The sequence below is a fragment of the Ammospiza caudacuta genome, chromosome 9 (genome assembly GCF_027887145.1).
Source record: "Ammospiza caudacuta isolate bAmmCau1 chromosome 9, bAmmCau1.pri, whole genome shotgun sequence".
NCBI classification, from domain to species: domain Eukaryota; kingdom Metazoa; phylum Chordata; class Aves; order Passeriformes; family Passerellidae; genus Ammospiza; species Ammospiza caudacuta.
The window spans coordinates 16,908,307-16,929,240 of record NC_080601.1 but is presented as its reverse complement, the minus strand read 5'-3'; the positions used below and the strand labels follow the sequence as shown (position 1 = coordinate 16,929,240).

The 20,934-nt window shown below is 35.2% G+C and overlaps 1 protein-coding gene across 1 annotated transcript in view; it reads left to right on the top strand.

Annotated features, from left to right (window-relative positions):
* The window catches only part of LRMDA (leucine rich melanocyte differentiation associated), a 606,518-nt gene that overhangs the window by 470,227 nt on the left and 115,357 nt on the right, over window positions 1–20,934 (top strand). The gene's annotated exons all lie outside the window — the stretch shown is intronic.

Below are 20,934 nucleotides of genomic sequence, written 5' to 3'. Positions count from 1 at the left end.
CTCTAAAAAAATTTGAATCAGGATGTAAAACTGTTTCAAACAGATAGTGATGTGTGCTAGAACACATGACAAAATGGATGTAGCAGATGAAGAAATGGATACGACATGCTGAGGGCTTAATGTAACATACAGCAAAATTGATATACCTCTTACTGAAATAAATAAAACATGGCATAATATATACATTTTAATGAATTGAATAAAGCATGTGAGGGAATTGATTAGAAAGTGTACTGAACTGAAAAACGTAAAATAAAACATTACATAAAATAAAGCATAATGGTATGGATTTAATCAAATAAAAATATAAGGGATTGAACTATGTTAAAATCACTAAAACAAAAAGGGTGGATTTAAACTGTGCTGAATTGAAGTAAAGGAAATGTGGTGTGTGTAAAGCTCAGCAAGCCCTAGGTACCTGTCCATCGGGGTCACGTGGTTCATTTCACTGTTTGACTGCATGCCACAGAGAAAACCATTAGGGTACAGAATGTGGATAAAGAAAATGTATGAAGATTCATATCTGACTCTACCACACAAACTTCTAATTTAATTTTATCAAATTGACTTATTCTCTCTCCAGTGCTTTTAATCTCACCTTGTCTTGCTCTTCCTCTCTTCCCTCTTTATTCTCCCCTTGTCCCCTTTCCTCTTCTCTCCTCCTTCCCTTTCACCATCCCACACATGCTCCTCTGTGTTCTCACATGTCCTTTCTTTTGTCTGCACACTTTTTCCCTTTCACTTCTTCTCATCCTTTCTCTGTCTCTCATTCTCACACTTTTGCTGGACCTCTGTCTCTGGTGTTGGCCTGTTCCTCTCACACATTTGCTTTCTCTTTCTTTCTTCCCCTTTTAATATTGTCTTGGTAACAATGATCTCTGTATCCCAGTTTTCTGTGAAATATATAAACTATTGAGAGAATTGATAGAAGTGATTGCCAAATTAGATATAAACTTGATTTGAAGGCAGATATGAAAATCCCAGTATTTTGTGTAATGATGATTATGTACACGAATGGAAAGTTCATGAAAATCCACCATTTCTCTTTAGGCTTATTTTGTTCTAAGCAGCCATCCTCCCTGCTCACTCTTCTTATGCTTGTCAAAACTTGAGTTTAAATTCATATGTAGAGTCTGAGTTTGATTGAGGTGCTTTTCTTCTAATTCAAGTAGTAAAAATCAGACCTGAGGTTTGGATTGTACTTTTCTGGTCCTGTGAATATATGATCCGTGTTTTGGTTGTGTTATTGAGCACGCAGAATCATTTTTTTCCTTTGGTCTGTTTATACAAGCTTTAAAATAAAAATGCCTGGTACTTCAAACTTTGCCAAGACAGATTTTTACCTTTAGGATTGCTTTTGTTTTTTCTCTTTCTTTCTAAAATTCACCTATTAAAAGTCTTAAAATTGGAAGGCAAACAAGCTCCTATCTTTTTAGTTTTATTTCTTAGCTATTAATCTTAGACTGTAAAAGAAAACTATACTCCTTCCAAGGCTGGCTTCAAAAGTTTGCCCTATTAAATTAATTTTATTGTTACTCTTTATTCTAAGTTACATTTTCATTCTCGTTCAACCACAGCTCATGATGACCTGGTAATTTTCTAGTGAAATAATACTTGACATAGGAAGTCCTCAGTTAAAGAAAGAGGGACAAGAGAAGCTTGATTTTCCTTGTTTCATATTGGGTCTGGAAGGCATTTCACTTCTCTAGCTGTATGGTCATGAATTGTTGAAAGAAAAATGATCTTTAAGGATTTTTATCTCTAAAAAACATCAAAGTGTCTATGTCAGCAGAATACCTGAGTTGCTCTTCCAGTAACAAAGCTGCTCAGCTGTCTCTCTTTTGGTGAGTGCCCCAAGGTGACAAGCTCTGTACAGCCAAGCAGTTTGTGCTGCAGACTGTCTATCTCTACTATAGGCACGGTAGTAGCTGAAAGGTGGTTTATATTTGCTTTATATTGATTTACTTCTGTTTATATTTTGTATGGCACACAAAAAATGCACACCATATTGAAAGTCCACCATATTGAATGGTTGCTTGGCAGAATTTGCAGAACATTTATTTGTTTGCAATAATAAATCACTTTATTAGAGAGGACAAGTAGTTCTATCAATTCACACAGAGTCCTTTTTTGAATCTGTTTTCTAATAAAAATCTGAATCTGTTTTCTAATAAATAAACTGTAAATCAGTATTTAATTATTCATAAAACAGAAGCATGATGTTATTAAATACTGCCCCATCCTCCCAGGAGCTTATGATTTGAAGGGTGTAGTGGATAAATCATTTAGAGTCTAAGTGTTGAAGGTAAACAGATTCCAGGAAAAAGTAGAGGTATGAGAAAACCATCTCTGTGCTTTTCTTATTTAGTATTTCATAGAATCCTGATAAATTTATTATTTTACATATTTAAATAGCTGTTTTCTAACTCTGCTTCATATAAGGGTTGTGCTGGAAATGTTTGTTTGGAGGTCTTTGAAGGGTATTACTCAAGCCAGGTACCTTTATCTGGTCTTGTGAGTTTTGAAGCTTAACAGGAGCTGTGCAAGAAAGCTTGCAAAATGCCCTGTATGCCAGGGCATTAGATTTTGTTTTACTCCCTAACACTTAACATTTTTTCTTATAAGCCCAAGTGGGCTGTGGCACAGACTTGGAGCTGTGATCTCAGCTGCAACTTTGTCTTTTTCTGCTGGGATGTGCTGGGGCTTTTTCCCCCATTGTATTTTTACTTTGTTACTATTCTCAGTAGATTGTATATTTAAAAGTTCTCATCCAGTTGCCCTTCACTATTCTTTCCGAGAGGTAGCTTGCAGTACATCAATTGAAAAGGGAATACTCTCTTTCTAACTTAACCTTTTGTGCTTCAGTCTTTGACACTTGTTGACCATTCCAATCCATTAAACAAGCATTTTCAGTCAACTGTATACTGAAAACAGCCACAACTCTCCATCAAACAGAGAGACATTAAGCTTTCACAGCAGGAATCAGGCAGCCTTCAAAATGTAAAGGAATCTGTTGTAATTTTTAAACATTCAAACTGTATTAATTCCCATGACAGTTATCCCTTAAGTCATTTCAGGCAGTTACACACTTCTCAACTTTCACAGCTTTCATGTGGAGATCATGATTTTTTTTTCTGATTGAAATATTTCCCCCATCTCTCATACTCGTGTTCATACTGAGAATGTTTTGAATTTGAAAAAATTACTTGAAGAAGTTCACAGGTAACAGATTAAACTAGTAGTAGTTCCTTTTAGTGGCACTTTAGCTGTGACTCTTATGATATTCTAATCCTCTTGGTTTAAATGGATTCTCTGGCTGATACTGAGTAACTTTCACAGACAGACCCACCAAGCCTTACTTCTGTATTTGTTTATTTGTTATATTTTAGTAAATTCCTGAGGTTAATACAAGTAAGTGAACTAAACAAAAATACTTTTTTTTTTTTTACTTGCTTGGTCTCTTCCACAAGATTCCTTTTCATAAACTCTCTTCCAAAGCTGTTTTTTTTTATACAGAAATTTTAAGTATTCGTCTGCTCTGGATTTGGAAGTCTAATCTTTGGAGCCTATTTTTTGTGTCCTGACTTAATTGTTCTTTTCTGGAGCAGTCGAGGAAGTAAATGAAAATTTAGTGTGGTTAAAGAAAGCAAACAAATAGAAGGTATGCATAATTTGAATGTAATGCATTTTCTGTAATGATTTTTATAAGCCAACCTTACAGTGGCTTTGCTGACCTCTGAAAGCTTAGCCATTATGTAGTACCAGTCTAGAATTTACCTCTCCAAGAGTGTAATCTTTGCCTGCAGATCATCTTTTCCCTCTGCCCTTTTTACCACCAGGCTAAATTATCCAGGTGTATTTAATCATTCTCATTTTTTTTCATGGTTTTCATTTTTGACACTGGGTCTGCATCAAGGACATCACTTAACTTCATTTCGAACTATGGCCACAATGGCTGTGTCCATTTCCAGCTACCATAAACCAGTCATAAATCAGGAGAAAGTGCCATGCTGCTTAAAACTGCTGAAATGAGCTTTAGAGCATTATGCTTACAAGAATGTCAGCCTGTCACAAAGTAAATCAGCAAAGTGTCCTTAAACCTTTGTTGCATCAGGGAATCTCTGACTTTGTGGCTTGAAGCCTGATTATTCATTTTACTGCCCTATTTCCTCCCTCTGCAACACACACATGTGATTATTATTTTGTTTGGACGCCTCATCAGGGTTTTTCTGCTTTATTTATGGCTGGTAATTATAGGTTTTATTGCTTACTCCTCTTTAGATTTTTGTCTGAATATATTAAATGAAACTTCTGGTGGCTTCTAGGCTCTGAAAGGCCACAGATTTACATTAATCCTCTACTAACTGTGAGTTTATTTTACAATAATACTAGATGCTAATTCTACAGATTTAAAATACCTATTCCTGCCTTACTTGAAATCTTTTATCTCTGCTTTTTGAGGTCAAAGGTCATGTGTTGAAAGCAATCATCCCCAGAGATTGCCACTGAATATTGATGCTGTAGTGATGCAACATCAGATCTGTTGGTTAGATTTGCACCATTTGAATCTGATCTGATGTTATTTGGCTCTGGATTACTCTGTCTCTTCTGAAAATTTGCATAGAATATGCAAATTTTCTGAACTGTCATAGAAAATCACTTTTGTTTTGTCCAGCTATTGCTCATCTAGCTCTAAGGCAATATTATACTGAAATTTATTCCCTGACAGCCCTAAGTTCTTGTAAAAACCTTCTAGGAGTTGTGTTCTTGTCCAGCATAAGGAGAGGCCGTGTTTCACTATAAACTTTAAAATAGTCAGAAGCTGAGTAGGAGTAGGTAAAAGGGTTAAAAATCCCAGACAGTATTTCCACTGCCAAGCAACAATTTATTCCTTTTGCTACTGAATCCCAAGCAGTTGGGAAAAAGGAGGTGTTTCAGAGACAGTTCATTGTGGCTTGAAGTTAGGAATGTAACTTCAAGACAGTATAATTGATTGTGATTGCTTAATTGGGGTTTGAAACTTCTTTCTGGTTTTGTTTCATTCTTTATGACAAAGTAGGGTCAAGAGTAATTTTTTTTTTTTGTCAATTACTGACCTAAAGTAGCAAGTTCAGTGCATCAAAATAGATGAGAAATAAAGTTACAGTGTCTGTGTTTCTGCTAAGCTTGTGTTTAATCTCTGAGTTTGTATATGAATTATCACATTTAGGGATATGTCAGCATTCTCATGATATATATTATTGACAGTTGTTAATATAATTTAATCTTCAAGCATAATTTAAAATTCAATTAGATTTTGTACTGGGATTTTTTTTTTTTTGCTTCTTCACTAGGACTAATAAGAAAAATCACAAAAGACTTTTTCAAAATATTTGATTATGAAATGTGTTCAGAGAATCTTCATATGAAGACAATTTAGAAACAAGATAGGGAGGCTAGAGCAGTAGAATGACAGGTAATTATTTTAAAGATCTGCTCTATGGTTTATAAATTAAACAGCAGTTTACATATATAATAATAACCCATTCATTCTGTGATCAAAGAGTATATATTTGGGTTTTATGGAATATACCTTACATTCTTCATTAACAGCAACATATCTGATACTGATTTCAAGAGTTAAAATTTCAATTTATCCTTACATTTCATGCTTTAAGTACTATTTTGGGAACATATTTTTCTGCATGGAGAGAGAAAGAAATTACCTGGAATCAGCGTATTCTGAGCTGTAGATGTGTTTAGTTTACCTTAAATCTCTTTAAGGTAGCTGCAAGGAATTCTTAAAAGAGCAAAGCAAGTCAATCTTGTCTATTCTCTTTTTTGGAGAGCCTTTTTGTGACGGCCTTTTCTTATTTCCTTCCTTTTCAATTGTCTTTGTTGAGGTGGATAGGGTTGTCATACAGGGAACATAACAGTGACAAAGTAAATCAAGTGTTAAGTAGGCCATAATAATTTGCATAATCCTTTTCCAAATCCTTCTAGGTGCATATTTGTTAATGACTGAGATATAACATTAGGGGAATGTGATAGAAGCAGCATATTAATGGAAGACATATTCAGTTTCTTAATTTGTTCACAGCTAACTTTAACTATAGATTTATTAGCAACGGCTATATTGCTAAACAAATTTTTCAATCTTGTGGCATTAAAAATAAAATCTAATGATTGATATCTACTGTCTAAAGTGGTAAATAGGCTCCATCTTCAGCTCGTAGAGAATAAGAAAGCACTATAGTGTGTATGGTTTGCCTCTAACTGTAGAAGGTTCCTCATTCATTGAAATTAAACATAAAGCAAACTCCAATGTTTTGTAAGTTATTTGTAAAGATGTTTTATTCTTGACCTTTTTTATTTCTTTTTAAATCCACCTGCCATGACAGAGTCCTGTTGAGCTGCCTGTATGGCCACTGTCCCAGTGCAGTCCTCAAGGGCTTCTCGGGGTCAGAAAAAGAAAGAAGGGCCCTGTGACAGTGCTTGAAGGAAAATACAACAAATAGGAACACTGTGGAAAGCAAAGGAATAGTGATGATTCGTAATGAAGAACAGATGATAATATTTGTCTAAATTACTGTTTTTCTACTACAGGTGGTGAAAAGGATTTCTGTGTGGGGTATTCCCCCTGCCTCCACTCCTGGATTGTTTGTTGGGGTTTTTTGTGTGTTTGTTTTGAGCTTGCATAATCTGCTTCAGAGCTCAGAACTAGAATGCCCATTTTTGATTTCTGTAATTTGTTTTGTGGGTTTAAATTTATTCACTCACATGGAGAAAGATGGGATACTGCTTCTTAATTAAGTAAATTTACACCTGGAATGAATTATTCTTATGTATAAAGCAGCAAGTGAAGCATTCTGAAGGATTGCTTATGCTCCTTTAAACAAGCTGTAATTTTACCAAACTGAATAATTAATCAAAACAAGATTGTTCTGCTCACAACAGCATCATCAGAAATCGTGTTTTGTATTATGTTACCTTACCTCAAAGTAGGGTTCTTCAGTCAAAAGAAGACGACGTCTAAAAATAAGTATGTGACTATTTCTATGAACTGTTTTAATTCTTTATAAAGGCAAGGATTCCTTGTGTTACTTCCAATTAATCTTTGGCATATTTTCCTTGAGGCATTAGGACACTAATGAATCTTGAGACATTCTGTAAATTGATCCAGTAACAGATCACATCAATAGTTGTTCATTCCATGTTTTCCTTGTTTTCTGTCAGGATTTGAAGCTCTGTGCTCCTATTTTCGATATCATCACTAAATGGCTGTTATGTAGAGTATTACCCTACCCCTGCATGGAGGGACTCATGTGGCAAGGAGCTCTGTCTGCTGTGGTTACCTAGTGAAGGCAAGGGAATTTCACTCGTACTTGTAGGTGGTCCTGCAATCTACGTACACAGTGAGAGTAATCATATGATCTCGTCACATAAATATATGTTAAATATAATAACCATGCTCAGCATAGGAAAAAAATAGGGTGCTCTGATGATTGTTTCCACTTTATTCAGTAATATCACTGTAGTTAGAATTACTCTTCACCAATATACCTAGAAAGAAATTGATGGTGTTCTATTTCTTGTTCCTCATTCCTCTTGGTATTGACTCCCAACAGACAAAATCAGTTATGCTTATCCACCTAGAAAGAAACTTAATTAGACAGGCATCATATTTGGGCATCATATTTTGCTTGTTTTGGGTCTGCTTTGTGTCTTTTAAGTTAATGTTTGTATATGTGGAAATTTAACTTTGTGGCATGTAGGTTAAATAAAAATTCTTTGGCAGAACTAATGCCTGTAATAGTAAAACACCCAAATGTGGATAAAGGAGAGGAGTAAAGAGCAGAAGAGGAGATGGTAACAAGGAATTTGGTTTTGATTGGTACCTTAGGGACACAGCCTTCTAAGTTTACCTCATCCTTCAAGAACTTTAGTAGCACGAATCCTCTGTAATCATCTTGGAGTTTAGGAATAAGGACCATAAGTGGGAGGTTCTTGCTAATGTATAGATAGGAATTAAATACTGGAACATAGAATTTAATGTTTGTAGTGTTTTAAAATTTCAGTGAAATTACATATAGTGTCAGTAGAGGTGAATATCTAGATTTTCCTCAATTGTTTGGTCATTGCATTTTTTCCTTCTCCACCATAAAGATTGGTGGGAAGTGGTTAGATGATTTTGTGTTCATATGCTGCTCTTTTTTGAGGTTTTTACTTTGTTATGGAAAAATAAGGTAGGAAATCTGTCCTTTAATAAAATTTGAGATTTATATTGTGGTTTGGTAAGAATAAATATTTTTGATGCCTGTCATGACTATATTGCAAGGGCAAGACACCATACAGTTCAACAGAATTTCAGCCAAATGGTTATTTTTGAAAAATATTGTCAAACAAAATTATATACCTATTCTGGAAAGAAAAAAGTTCCCATATGGAAGTATTATGCAGAATATGAATTTTTTCCCTTTTCCCCTGCTTTACATAATAAAGAAGACTTTTCTATAATCTGTGAAGTCATCTTCAAATTATTTTAGTATACCTAAAGTATATTCACAGCTCAGTTTAATTGTAATAATTACCAGATGCACATAATTCTGCATATTTTTCTCAGTCACTTTTTTTTTTCAGATTTTCGTTAAGGATATCACAAATTCTTCCAGAAATCTTGAATCCCAAAACATTCAGTGTCTCTTGGGATATTCAAAAACTGTTAAGTAAAATTGCATTGAGTCGTAGATGGTATGGGAAGTGCTACTAATAACATTAAAGTTTATCCATTGCAGAGAAAGTGCATGAGAAGGACTGCAGTGTTTCCCATTATAAAGTAGTTTGGATGAATAATCACTCCCCCATCACCGCCACCATATCCCCCATAAGCTTTAGCCTGAAAAGTCTTTGTTTTGTTTTACTTGACACTAGATTGTGATATGTTGTCCTTTTTGAAATTGTTTTGATAGAAGATTTCTTGGTTATGCATGCTCATTCTTAACCAAGTAAGCCTAACTTATTTTTTAACATAATCACTCAGAATTAACCAAAGCATTTTTTGATGTTAACTTTGTTCTCAATTTTTGGGAGGGGTTTTTTTATTGGTACTATCTTCCTAAAAAATTCTGCAGCTTGTATCTACTGGTTTTGACCTTTTATTTTTCCTTAGCCATTTCCCATTTTTAACTGAATTTTCAATTTTCTCCATATAGAAGAGAAATATAGAAAAGTCCTTGACATGGAAGTATCTCATTATTAATAGTAACAGAAGGAAAACTTACCTCCTATTTCTTTTTCTTGAGTAGTTTCAGAAATGCAGCTTCAAGGTACTGAAGATCTACTTGTTTTTAAGCATGTTCCAAAATATTTCTTCAGGAAAACATTTATCTGCTTTAGAAACAGGGATAGACAGTGAGGGGTATTCAAGTGTTTTATTATTCATACATTATTCTTTCCAAATGGAAAACACTTTGAAATGTTTTTCTTGCATACTGCATGAAGATTGTTCCAAACACCATGGGCCATCTAATTCCTAGACTTTGTGTTTGCTTTTTATTTTCGTTTTTTCACTCTCTTTCAAGAAAGAAAAAATGCCATGAATCAGTCATTAGGAGAGTTCATAACCGATGTCATATTAGTATAACTCTCAGAAAAAGTCTAAAATAAACCAAGCTGACTCTTCTTCAAAAGAAAAAGAAAACAGCTGCCCTTTAAATGAAAACAACTGTCCTTCAGATTTTCCACCCTGAGCATATTGTCTTTGAACCATTAGACTTGGTTAAGGTTAAGAGTGTAGCTTTGTAACATTAAAAAAGTGATTCCAAGCCAACAAAAAGCCCCCAAACAAATAAAATGAAAAACAGCCAACCTACCAAAACAAAAACAAAAAAAAAAAAATAAAAGCAATAGCTAGCTGGAGAAAGCTGATGGAGGCCTCTTCCCAGTTGCCCTGAACACCTTGCTAATTTCTAAGTACAAAAAAAAAGGTTTTTCATCTTTTAAGTTCCTGAAGTAGTTTTGACGTCCTCTCTCAGTGATCAACTTTCTCCAGGTGTTTTCTACCATGATGTTCTTTTCCCATTCCACCACAGGTTCAGTTAGTGTCAATTTTAAAGTTGGAGTTCCCTTGGTATAATTAAGAGTAATTTTTTCCCCATTTCTGACCAGTGATGCTTTCTTCCTGAACTTCTGTAAGGGAATCTCTTTCCTTTGCCATGAGAAGAATAATGGAGAGGTGGCATTTTCAGGCTGGTGTGTCTCTCTTCTCTTAGGCATTTCTTTTCCCACTTGAAATTTTATGATGAGGAATTTCTGCTTTTTTGTGTTGATGACACCATTAATTATTAACTTTTCAAAGATTTATTCAGCTTAATCATTGCATACTAATGAATATACACTATTGATATCTTAACTTTAATGAACTGAGAGTAAAAGAACTGCAAAAAATGTCAAAAAAACCCCAGTCACATCATCACCAATGTGAAATTATTTCGTCCATGTTGTTACTTAGGGTTGTTGTCTTCCTCTAATAAACATGAACCATCTATATAGAGGCAAGAGCCACTCTGTATATATTAATCCTCTATTTTTTATCTGTTGAAAAAGCTTAGTTCATCTCATAGTTCATGGTGGCTGGGATATATTTGCTATCTTTTTTGAGGAAGAATGGGGGAAGAGGGTGAAAGAAGGTTAAAATAAAAATTATGAAGTACTTACAAATGTGCATGTTCTCATGCAGACCAGTTTTATGTCTATAATAACCCAAAGTAAGTAGCTGTATTCATGCCTCTGTCAATCTGCCCACTTTGATTTGTATGGAAGCCATAGCTTGAATTTTCTCTTGCACTGCACCACTGACAATGTTTTAACTGATGTGGAAACTCTTTGGAAAGAATAACTTTTATTCATTGAGGGTGAAAAGCAATCCAGTTATCTCCTCACACTAATTATGATTACATTGTATGTTTTTGTGTGTATGTCATAAATATGCATGCAAAATGCACTTTTGAAGCTTGAAAACAAAATAATTTTAAAAGCAAGCATAATCAACAGAGTCGTACTTACTATAGTTCTTGGCTTTAATAATGAGACATCTTTTTCCTGAACAACAATTCAGTATCATTTTAAACACGTTTAAATGCAGTGTTGTGGAGGAAGAGTTGCTTATTTTTACGTAGGAAATTTCATATTCCTGTGAAGTTTCTGTAGTTGTATGAAGTTTATTTCTGTCCCCAGATGTCAGCAATCAAAATCTGCATAAATATATTTCGTGTAAATCTGTTGGCAGCTGCTCTCCAGTCAGGTTCCTCAAGATATTAGCCTGTCTTTGAGTTTATGACAAAGTTAAAAATTATTCATTAAACTGACCTGCAGTATATTCAGTAACTGTAAAATTGCCTTGCAGTTCTATTTGGTTTGTAGATGTGATCACGAGTAAATTTTTAACTTAATTAATTGGCCGTTTCTGTTGACAAGAAATTTATGTGGTAATAATTTGCTCGAAATAGATGCCGACTGTAGGAAATGAGATATCCATCATAGGCTTGTGTTCCACCAGCTGCACAGTGGCTATTATGAAAGTATTTCAGGCAGCGACGACCCCACTGTTTGTGCAGTCAGGATTATATATACCCACGATCCATTGCCTGCCTGAGAGGCGCTCATGGAGGTCTATGATAACAAAGACTTTGTGATTTATGGCTTGCTGTGAAAGCAGAGCTTGATGAGATTAAACAATTTCATAGCACAAGTGTTTCTTAAGGCCTGATTTGTAGTTGCAAGCTGATGGTAAATCACATTTATATATCTGAAAGCATGCTCAGCAGAGGAGTGCAATTACAGTTTAAGACAGCTACTTTTTATTTAATTTTTATCCTGGTTTTGTCTCTTTTATATCCCCTTCGTCTGCAAACCATTCACCTTCACAAGTCCTTTCTTGGTTAGAAGGCCAGAGACTGAAGTCACTGATGTTCTTCCTGTTCTGTGTGCACTCTTAGCAAAAGAGAAAAAGAAAACATATCTCTTGAGACATTTCAGAGTAGCTTTTACTGGTTCATCTTAGCTGACCTGGGATGCTGGGTTCAGCTACAGTTCTTAATTAGCTATTGTGTTCAACATCGAGCACATTTTTAAACACAAATCACACAAATATATTTACATTTTAAATGCAATGTTTAAAACGTAGAATAAAAGAAACCAGTTTTGGTCGCTTGCATTAAGTATATTCTATCTAATAATTTCTGGATTCCTTTTTTCTTATACACAATAGAAAACAAGACTATTTCCACCAATAGCTATTTGCTTTGGGTTTGCATAGGTGTTGGTATTATCAGTAACATGTCTGCTATGCTTCATAAGCAGGTCCTGCTAAATATTGCACCAAAGATGTTTGCATCAATATTAAACCATGATTTCTGGGGCTTAGTGCTTCAAAAACAAAATCAAATGCTTATGAGACACTTGGCTTAGAGTTACACACATATTGCTTTTGACTCAAGATCAGGTTGGAGCCCAACATGAAATCCCTGATTTAACTGATGCTGCAAAAAGTCTTTCATGTTCTTGAATGCATTAAAATCAGAAAAGTAGAGTAAGCCAGGAGGGGAGTTACCATTCAGGCTCTTCATTTGCTGCTCTAATGGAAAACCAAATTTCTCAACATGCCAAACATCTCCTGTGGGGCTGTGAGCAGCTCCTCGGCTCCCATCTGTTCTCCCCAAAGGCTCTCACCATCTCTAGTGAGCAGGCCAGGGTCAATTTTGTATTCGGAGAGGTGGTGAAGAGGTTTGTCATGATGTAATTCAGATTTCATTCTGAAATCTTTTGTTTATGCATCACACTCTGTGGCATTAATTTCTAGACCACAAACAAAAGCATTAATTGTATTACAGGATCAAATAGAAGGAGAAACACTGTATTTCAGGAAGTTCTTACTTTCTAAATTGCTTTATAAAAGCATTTTTAAATGCTAAAATTTAATTGCTAAAATCTCATAAGCAACTTAAGAGGTAAACCAATACTTTTACAGATGTTTAGATGTAAGAAATCCTAACAATGAGAATAGAACTCAAATAGGCATATTGTTTTACTCTGTGTCTCATCACAGACAGTTCATTTGGAGTTAAGCATTGGAATGATAGAAATTGAGATGTTTGTGCCATAATATCTGGGAGGTGTTCAGAAGGGATGATGCTTGAAAAAGAAAATGACTGACAAAGACATTTTCATTACTTGGCATATTTTGCCTGCAAATTTTCAGCTGAATTTCTGAGTTCAAAATTTTGGCCAGGTGATAAAGCTATCATGGGAAGAAACCAAAAAGATTTAAATGGATGTATTTCAGAGTTAAATCCTCTATTCCATATGCACAATCCCCAGTTTATTAATTGTGAAACAGTAAAATGGAAGCCCATGGTCATGGAATGCTCACTTTTTCTCATTCGAGTGATAAGCTTTTGAAAGTGTGTGAGGATGTATGTGAAGTAATAGTAAGTTCATCTTGCCTCTTTTGGTTTTGGATAAGGCTCATAATGATTCTGTCTAGTTTTTAACCACAGTGTGACATCATGGTTCGAGCAGTACCTGGTTTGTGTATGCAGTGACTGAGATTACTAGTCTGTTTTGCCTCAAATTTCTTCTAAATAAGACAGAAAAGTCAGCAAAAAAGGACTTATTGTAAACTGTGCATTTGAGCTATAGAAAAAAAGCAGTTAATAGAGAAAAAGACAGGGAACTCACCACCACTGCTATTTTTTATCTGGGACTAAGTAGCAGATTCTTCCTTCTGTCTTCAATCAATGGGAGAAAGATGGGAAAAGGTATTTCCTTTGCTTTTAACAGATGAAGCCTTGTAGGATGTTTGGTATTTCCTCATGTGATGGACAATCACTGGAGACTAATCAGGATTAGTCCCTGAGGCAAAATGCCTGTGCAACCGAAGTGAGTTATCAGCCCTCTTCCTTGTCATCCCTGCCAAGTGCTCCTCCTGCCCCAGGTGACATTTCCTGGAGGAATCCAGGGTACCACAATGTGTCATGAGGCTTGGAAGACCTGCTGTGAATGGTAGTATGTGAGGTGAAGTTAAAGAAAGGAAAAAGAATTCCTGGCTTGTGCTGACTTAGGTGCCTTGGGTTCATTCAGGCTGTCCTGCACATCTGCTTTTGAGATGATCTCTTTATTACCAGGGCTGACTCTCCTATTTCCTACTTTTTGCTTACAGAAAACATTCTGTGAAAAGGCTGCTCAGTGCTCTATTTTTTACCTGCTCAAAAAAAAAAAAAAAAGTTTTATTAGTTTATCTTAAATTTAAGCTAATCCATTTAGCTTTTTGAAAGGACCTGGCATAATAAAAAATATACTCAACATTCTTCAGTCCTTTAATACTTAAATTTTGGCAAAAATCAGATGGTTTAGGCCAGTGGAATTTTAGGGTTATGGATGTAGACATTAGTTTCCTTGATTGGCGTTCTGACAGACTGTGGTATCAGACAGCTGTCTTTTTGGTGAAAACTGTTTTTGGGGAGAAGTTTGGGGTTTTTTTTCATCTTTTGTCTTTGTAGGTTTTTCATCAATATTTCTGCCAAGAAGTGTGGCCAAGAGAACCTGATGATTTGTTCAGAGTTTTTTCTGGTAATTGCACTAATTTGAATCTGTGGATGAGGTTTTAAATCCACACCTACAATGTTATTCTCACTCGTAAGAATTAAGGCAATATGTTGCAAGTGAAATGCTGCATACCGGTGCAGCGTGGCAACTGACAAGAGACAATTTTCCAAGACTTCATTAATGAGCTTAAGTATAAACACACTTTTCAGAACAGACTATGATAATATGGTTCCAATGTAATTGTGAATTTCAAAATCTGTTTCATTTGGCAAATCATATCACTTTCTTATGACTCACTTTCCTTGGCTGTAAGAAAGATCTAAGAAATCCTTTTTTGTGGAAAAATATTTCTAGGGGTTTGGGGGCCTATTCACACCTTAAACCTTGTGTTTGGTTGGTTTGTTTTTGTTTTATTTGTTGCTTTTATTCTTGCTTCATTTTTCTTCCTTTTTTCTCTATTCCATATTCTGATCTTCTCTCTTTGATTCCCATTATTTTTCTTTTTAATTTTTATTTTATTTTGTTTTTACCAAAAAATGTGTTCAGGTGGGTTTAACCTGCAGAGTTCAAGCTTTCTTCTCTGAAGTGAATAATAGGCTCAAACTGGTGTGTCATAACCAAAAAAACCCACTAACAAAATCATGGAAGAACCTTGTAAGAAACAGGAAAGCAGAAACACCTGAAGTCCAGATGGCAAAAGTGTGTGTTTGGCAAAAGCTGTGTAGATTTTGGATCTTTTGAAGTGAATCTCATCCTAACATTCTTTGGGAGGCAGAAAATGCGTTTGACCAGACATGCTAGAATGGGTCAGTTCTCAAACACAAGAGAAAGTGATTTCATTCTTTCAGGTGCTTGCCTGTCTGTCATATAAATAAAAATAATTTTGTTTTCTGTAACTAGAAGTCTGGGATATAATTCATCTAAAAATTATATGATCTGGCTAGATTTCATAGTTTTTAACTTAGTTTACTTGTATATTTTTGAAACATAAGCCAGTAACGTTTGCAGCATGCTGATCCCTGGATTTTGACTGCTTTACTACTGTAGAGTTGTGTAACTTGGTAACAACAATTGACATAATTTATATTTAGCTAATTCTGAACACTAAAATCACTGAAGACAGAAATATCTTTTTATCTGGGTCAGTGGCAAAACATGCAGCATTTCACTTCTAAAATTAAACAAATAGAAGAAAAGCAAAAAGTTTGAAAGAACTTGTGCCTGGAAATCAGGCGAACTAAAGAGCTAAGTTGCATTTTTTTAGCACAAGGCATTATAGGGCATTTCTAGCATGACTGTGACTATCCAGTACAAGCTTTTAGCTCATAGTACATGTGACCTAATTTGATTTAGATCAACAGTCTTCTAATCTAGATTAAGTTGACTCAAATTTCTTCACACAGATTGTGGGTTAAGTGCTTGTCCACTGACACTTACTGGAATACTGGTGATGCTTCCTAATTTATTAACTCAGAAATTTGATCATGTGCCAAATTGAAGGGGGAAAAATGGATTGAAATATGGTTTAATGATAAAATTTAAATCTTGTTTGACAGCGTAGATATAGAAATAAATAAACATAGCAATTATTTTCATGTTTATATGCAACTAAATTTGTGTAAATCAATAGCATGCCATGACCTAACATCCATTTATATATTTCGTTATTAAAGTTGCTATCAAAATGCTACAGTTTTGGATGTTCAGTAGATATTTTCCTTATTTGGAAAACAGAAGTTTAGGCAATATCAGATGTAAAAATATTTGAATTATTTTACTGTTTTGCATTCATTATGTGAAATAGTAAGGCTGGCTTAAATCTTAGAATAGAAAGAAACAAGACTGCATTTTCAGCTATATAATAGAAAATGAATGAGTATCATTACAAATAAATCTGAAGTTTTCTTCTTTCTCAGGATTAATGTTATATTTGCTGCATCTGGCTTTGTCTTTTCCTTAAGTTCTTAGAACAAATAATAAATGCACTTAATCTTTAACTTCAGCTAATCAGTTACTGACACCTGGAATAATGTGATGAGCAATGTAAATTTTATACACATATAGTCATAATAATTTAGACTGTCATCTTAATCTATTTATGATCAGCTAATGACTGAAATGTTTTACCATTGTGTGGGATATTTTATAACTGAAGTTTTAATGAGTGAATCAGTAACACCTGGCTGTCTGGAATGTCTTTCTTTTCCCCCTGTTAGACATTTAAATACACCTCTGGAAGGCCCACAGGGTGTGATGTGACATATAAGCTCTTAAAAGGAGGAAAATTAGTTCTTGATACCATAATGATCAGTGGGATGAACGTTTGCATACTTAGCATTAATGCTGTTAAATGTAAGAGTTTGATTAAAACTCTTACCAAGGTTTTTTTCTTTTCCTTTCTCTCCTTTAATGCCCTTTCTAGTTTCACTTTTTGAAATTGCAAAACGAGATGATGGTTTTGCTTCTGCCTGTGGAGGAGCTGTGAATCTTTTAATGGCCTTTACTCTCTTAGTGCAGTTGTTTATTTTTCTTCTCAAATCATCTCTAACACCAGCAGGGCCTCTTAACTAATAAGAATTTTAGGCACCTATGTGCCAACAATGCAAGAACACAAACTCAGTGAGAAAGTCTCCTAACAGAATATCTAATATTGCGATATCAAATCCAAAAATATTATTCCAGTAGCAGTCTGCTTTCTATTATTGAATTAAAGCAATATATTTGTAACTTTGCTCCTTTTCGTCACAGATATTACGCATTTTTCTTTTATGCCGTTTTAGATTTTCTGCCCTATTTAAAGAGTGCAAAGCGTAAGACTGATAAAATTGCAACTTCTTAAGTGAGTAAATCCTGATAAAGGCTCATACATATGGGCTGAGGTTGAACTGTCTATATTTTCTTGTTTTCATGTTCCTTATGGGTGGATTTTGCTGTTGTTTTTATGAGGTAATACTGAGGATCTGAGCAGTAAAGGCAGCTATGGTGATGCCTGTCATCTTGTAGATTTCTAATAAGGAGTTTAAAAAAAAAAAAAAACAAAAAAAAAATCGTATCAAATCTTTTTCCAGTCAAGTAGTTAGTCTTCTCAGATATTTTGAAATTGCAGAGCTAATCCTATAAACTGGAGAATGACAATTTAGTGGCGTTCCTTTTGTAAAACCATAGTCACTGTAGTAAACAGGACGGAAGGAATAGTGTGCTCATGTGATGATTAGTTCCCTTTAGTCTTGCTCCATGAGATAATTTTCTAGGAACATATTAATTTGTGCCTATTTTCTGACTGTTACAAGTCCTGGGATGCTAAGAAAGACTGACAATTTCAATTTCTCCTGTGATATCTTCTGCTGCCGTCTGTCACCAAAGTGTTTTTATATGTACACCACTTAATTTTTAGATTCAACATGTTATAAATAAAATAGATGTGCTTGCAGTATACTGATTAGAAATGATAAGAAAAAAAAAAGTAGGCTTTTCATCTTTTCTGTGAAGTAATGAAAATAGCATTTTGTCTTCCTTTAATTATATTTCTTTGGAAGCACTACTTCTGATCACTGCAAATAGGTAGTGAATTTTCGCCTTTAGTTGGATGACAAGAGAAATCGCCCACTTCACATGGGTCTGGAATGCCAGCGTGCTTTGTATCTGTGATGGCACAGAACTTGCCTGGCCCTTTTCTTAACAGATTTCAAAGCACTTTCCAAGACTGATTAGGAATCCAGAAACACCACAACCTTAGAATAATCAGCTCACAGAAAGAAAAGACGAACGAGCAATCTTGAGACAGAAGCCAGACATCCCCTTATATAAAGGCACCTGCAAATCCACAGACATTCCCTTTCTACAGAGATGCTTAAGCAGTCGTGTTCCATTTTTCACATAATATTTTATGCCCGCAAATACTGCATGTATGCCCTCAGAATTGAATGTTTATTTTCAGAATAGCCCTCCAAACATATATGAGGATAATTTGATCCTTTTCCAAGTATTAATTTTCTTTACTAAGTACACTGAAATAAATGAATGAGATTTATATGTTCTCAATTTACAATCCTTAAGTGTGGTATCAATTTTCTCTTTGGAAAGTGTTAGAACACATTTGGTAATTCTTGGGATTTTTACATTGTATTTTTTGTATTCAAATAATTTACAACTAAAAAGAAATTAATAATGGGATGGCCCAGAAAAATGATTTAGTCTGCTCAAGTTTCAGCAGGTACTTCTGAAGTGAAATACCTCCACTGGTTTTTAGAGATTTTCATTTTGTCTGGTACTGTTTCTGTTGCTTTTATCTTACAAAAGGGCCGGTCTGACACTTGTGGAGGAAACTTCTAGCTTTTGGTTCCTGTGAAAACAGCTCCTCGCAGAAAGTCTTTGCAGATTTGCAGGAGCGTTCCATGGTTGCCAGATCCCCCTACAGAAATCTCCAAGTCAGGTGCCCCAGGTTGCCTGCAACGCTGCTTTGGTTGAGTTTCTCTTTGATTTGAACTTTCTTCCTCCTTGAAGGTATTATGAGCTTGTTAGTTGCGCTGTTTTACTTATTCCCCAACATCAGACTGTCTTACTGGTATCATGAAGATCTGAATTAAGCAAGATGCAAAGTTCAGCATTTAGGTACAATGTCAGAAATGGAGTTTGCAAGTCATGCTAGGACAGCCTTCCATTTCTCCTGCACCAGGGCCTGTGCTTTGCTTCTGAATTCTCTTCCCACTGTTACCAAGAAGCTCCCAGATTAATTCACCTGGGGCTTTTGCTCAGGAGTTCAGGCACACTCTCCTCTTCTTCCTGTTACTTTCTACCTTGTCCCTAAAGCTAGGTCAGAAAACTATGTTTGAAAAATTCTTCCCATCTTTCTCTTATCCGAATCTTTAATTCTGCCTTATATCGAACACCACTGCAACCATGATGACTGCTATTTCTAGTGTCTTTAGGAGTTTAGACCTTAAGCAGAGGTGTAGATGATTTAAACATTAGTAAACTGAAACTGTTTTATTTTTGGGTTCTTTGTGACTATGAGTTCTTTGTTCTTGACTTTCCTACAACATCATTTGTCAAACAGCCTGGACAGTCTTCCAGGACCAGTTGAGGCCTGCCAGCGTCCTCTTATTAAATCTGATACAAACCCTGAGTTAAGTATATCATCCTGTCAAGTGCTCAGTGTCTAGACAGACACTTCCTAATGCACATCAATAACAGGTGTGTGGCAGGGAGCCTCCTGCCTGGGCATGCTTCTGCAAGGCAGCTCCTTGTCCCTCCTGTGATTGCTGGGCTTTCTGCTCTGCAATGATCATTAAACACACATGTAAATGTTAACAAGCAGCAGTATCCAAACAGACCTTATTTACAGGTGTATTTTAGCAGAATGTTTCTTTTCAAGGGGAAGGATAAGGCACTAGTGGTTCTGTATTTTATCTACATAAGTAAAACTTTTCTTTGATGACATATGGAGGTATTTGAACTGCATATAGGCATTCTCTTCAAATTTAAAAGCTGTTAAGAATTTTTCATTTTAATTTACCAAAAATCTATGATGTTATAGTTTCAGACAACTGAGGACCAACTCTCAAGATAGAAATTATGTTTTACTAAAACTTAAATATCTTTAGCAAAGAATTGCCTTTAGAGTTTATATAATCTGATGCAAGAATCTCCTCACTTATCTTTCATTCATGTAGCATTGGGAATAAAGTTATTTGCATTACATGTTTTAGGTGCCTGATTTATTTAGGTGCAGATCATAGATTTTTCAAGAATGGGTTATTCCCTTTTTATGTTGCATTCCAAACAAACACACAAGATCAAAGAGAGGAAGGGACTCTCCTATTCTGCTACGTGATGAGAATTTAAATACATGAAGTACAGTTTGTGGTCCTTCTTTTAAATGGAGTGCTGTTGTCACAAACATTTTAAAAATAATGGATGAAAGTTCAATGCTTTTCTTAAGAAGTAAATGCAGAACACTGACTGGTTTATAATGGGAGATGGAAGCATCTTGTAGCTAGGTTGAATTCACAGACTGAGGAAAAGAGAGAGGATAACTTAAAATTCTAGGGTTTAGTGCCTGTACTGGGAGAGAAGAGAAGGTCTGACTTTGTAACACATGGACATTAGCAAGCCATCAAATGTCAGGTGCTGGACCGTCAGCTAGAAAATAAACTGAGAGCTGTGAAGTTCTTCTTTGCTCCATGTCACTCAAAAGCAGTGCTGCCTAGTGGCTGAGGGTCACATTCCCCCTTGGTCTTCCTTTTCTTCCTCCAACCTCTAAATGTCATGCATCTTCTAATACATCTATCTGTGCATGCAGAAGAACAGTGGGTAGCTATGAAAGCTGTGAAAGTCTTAGCCTTGTTCTTT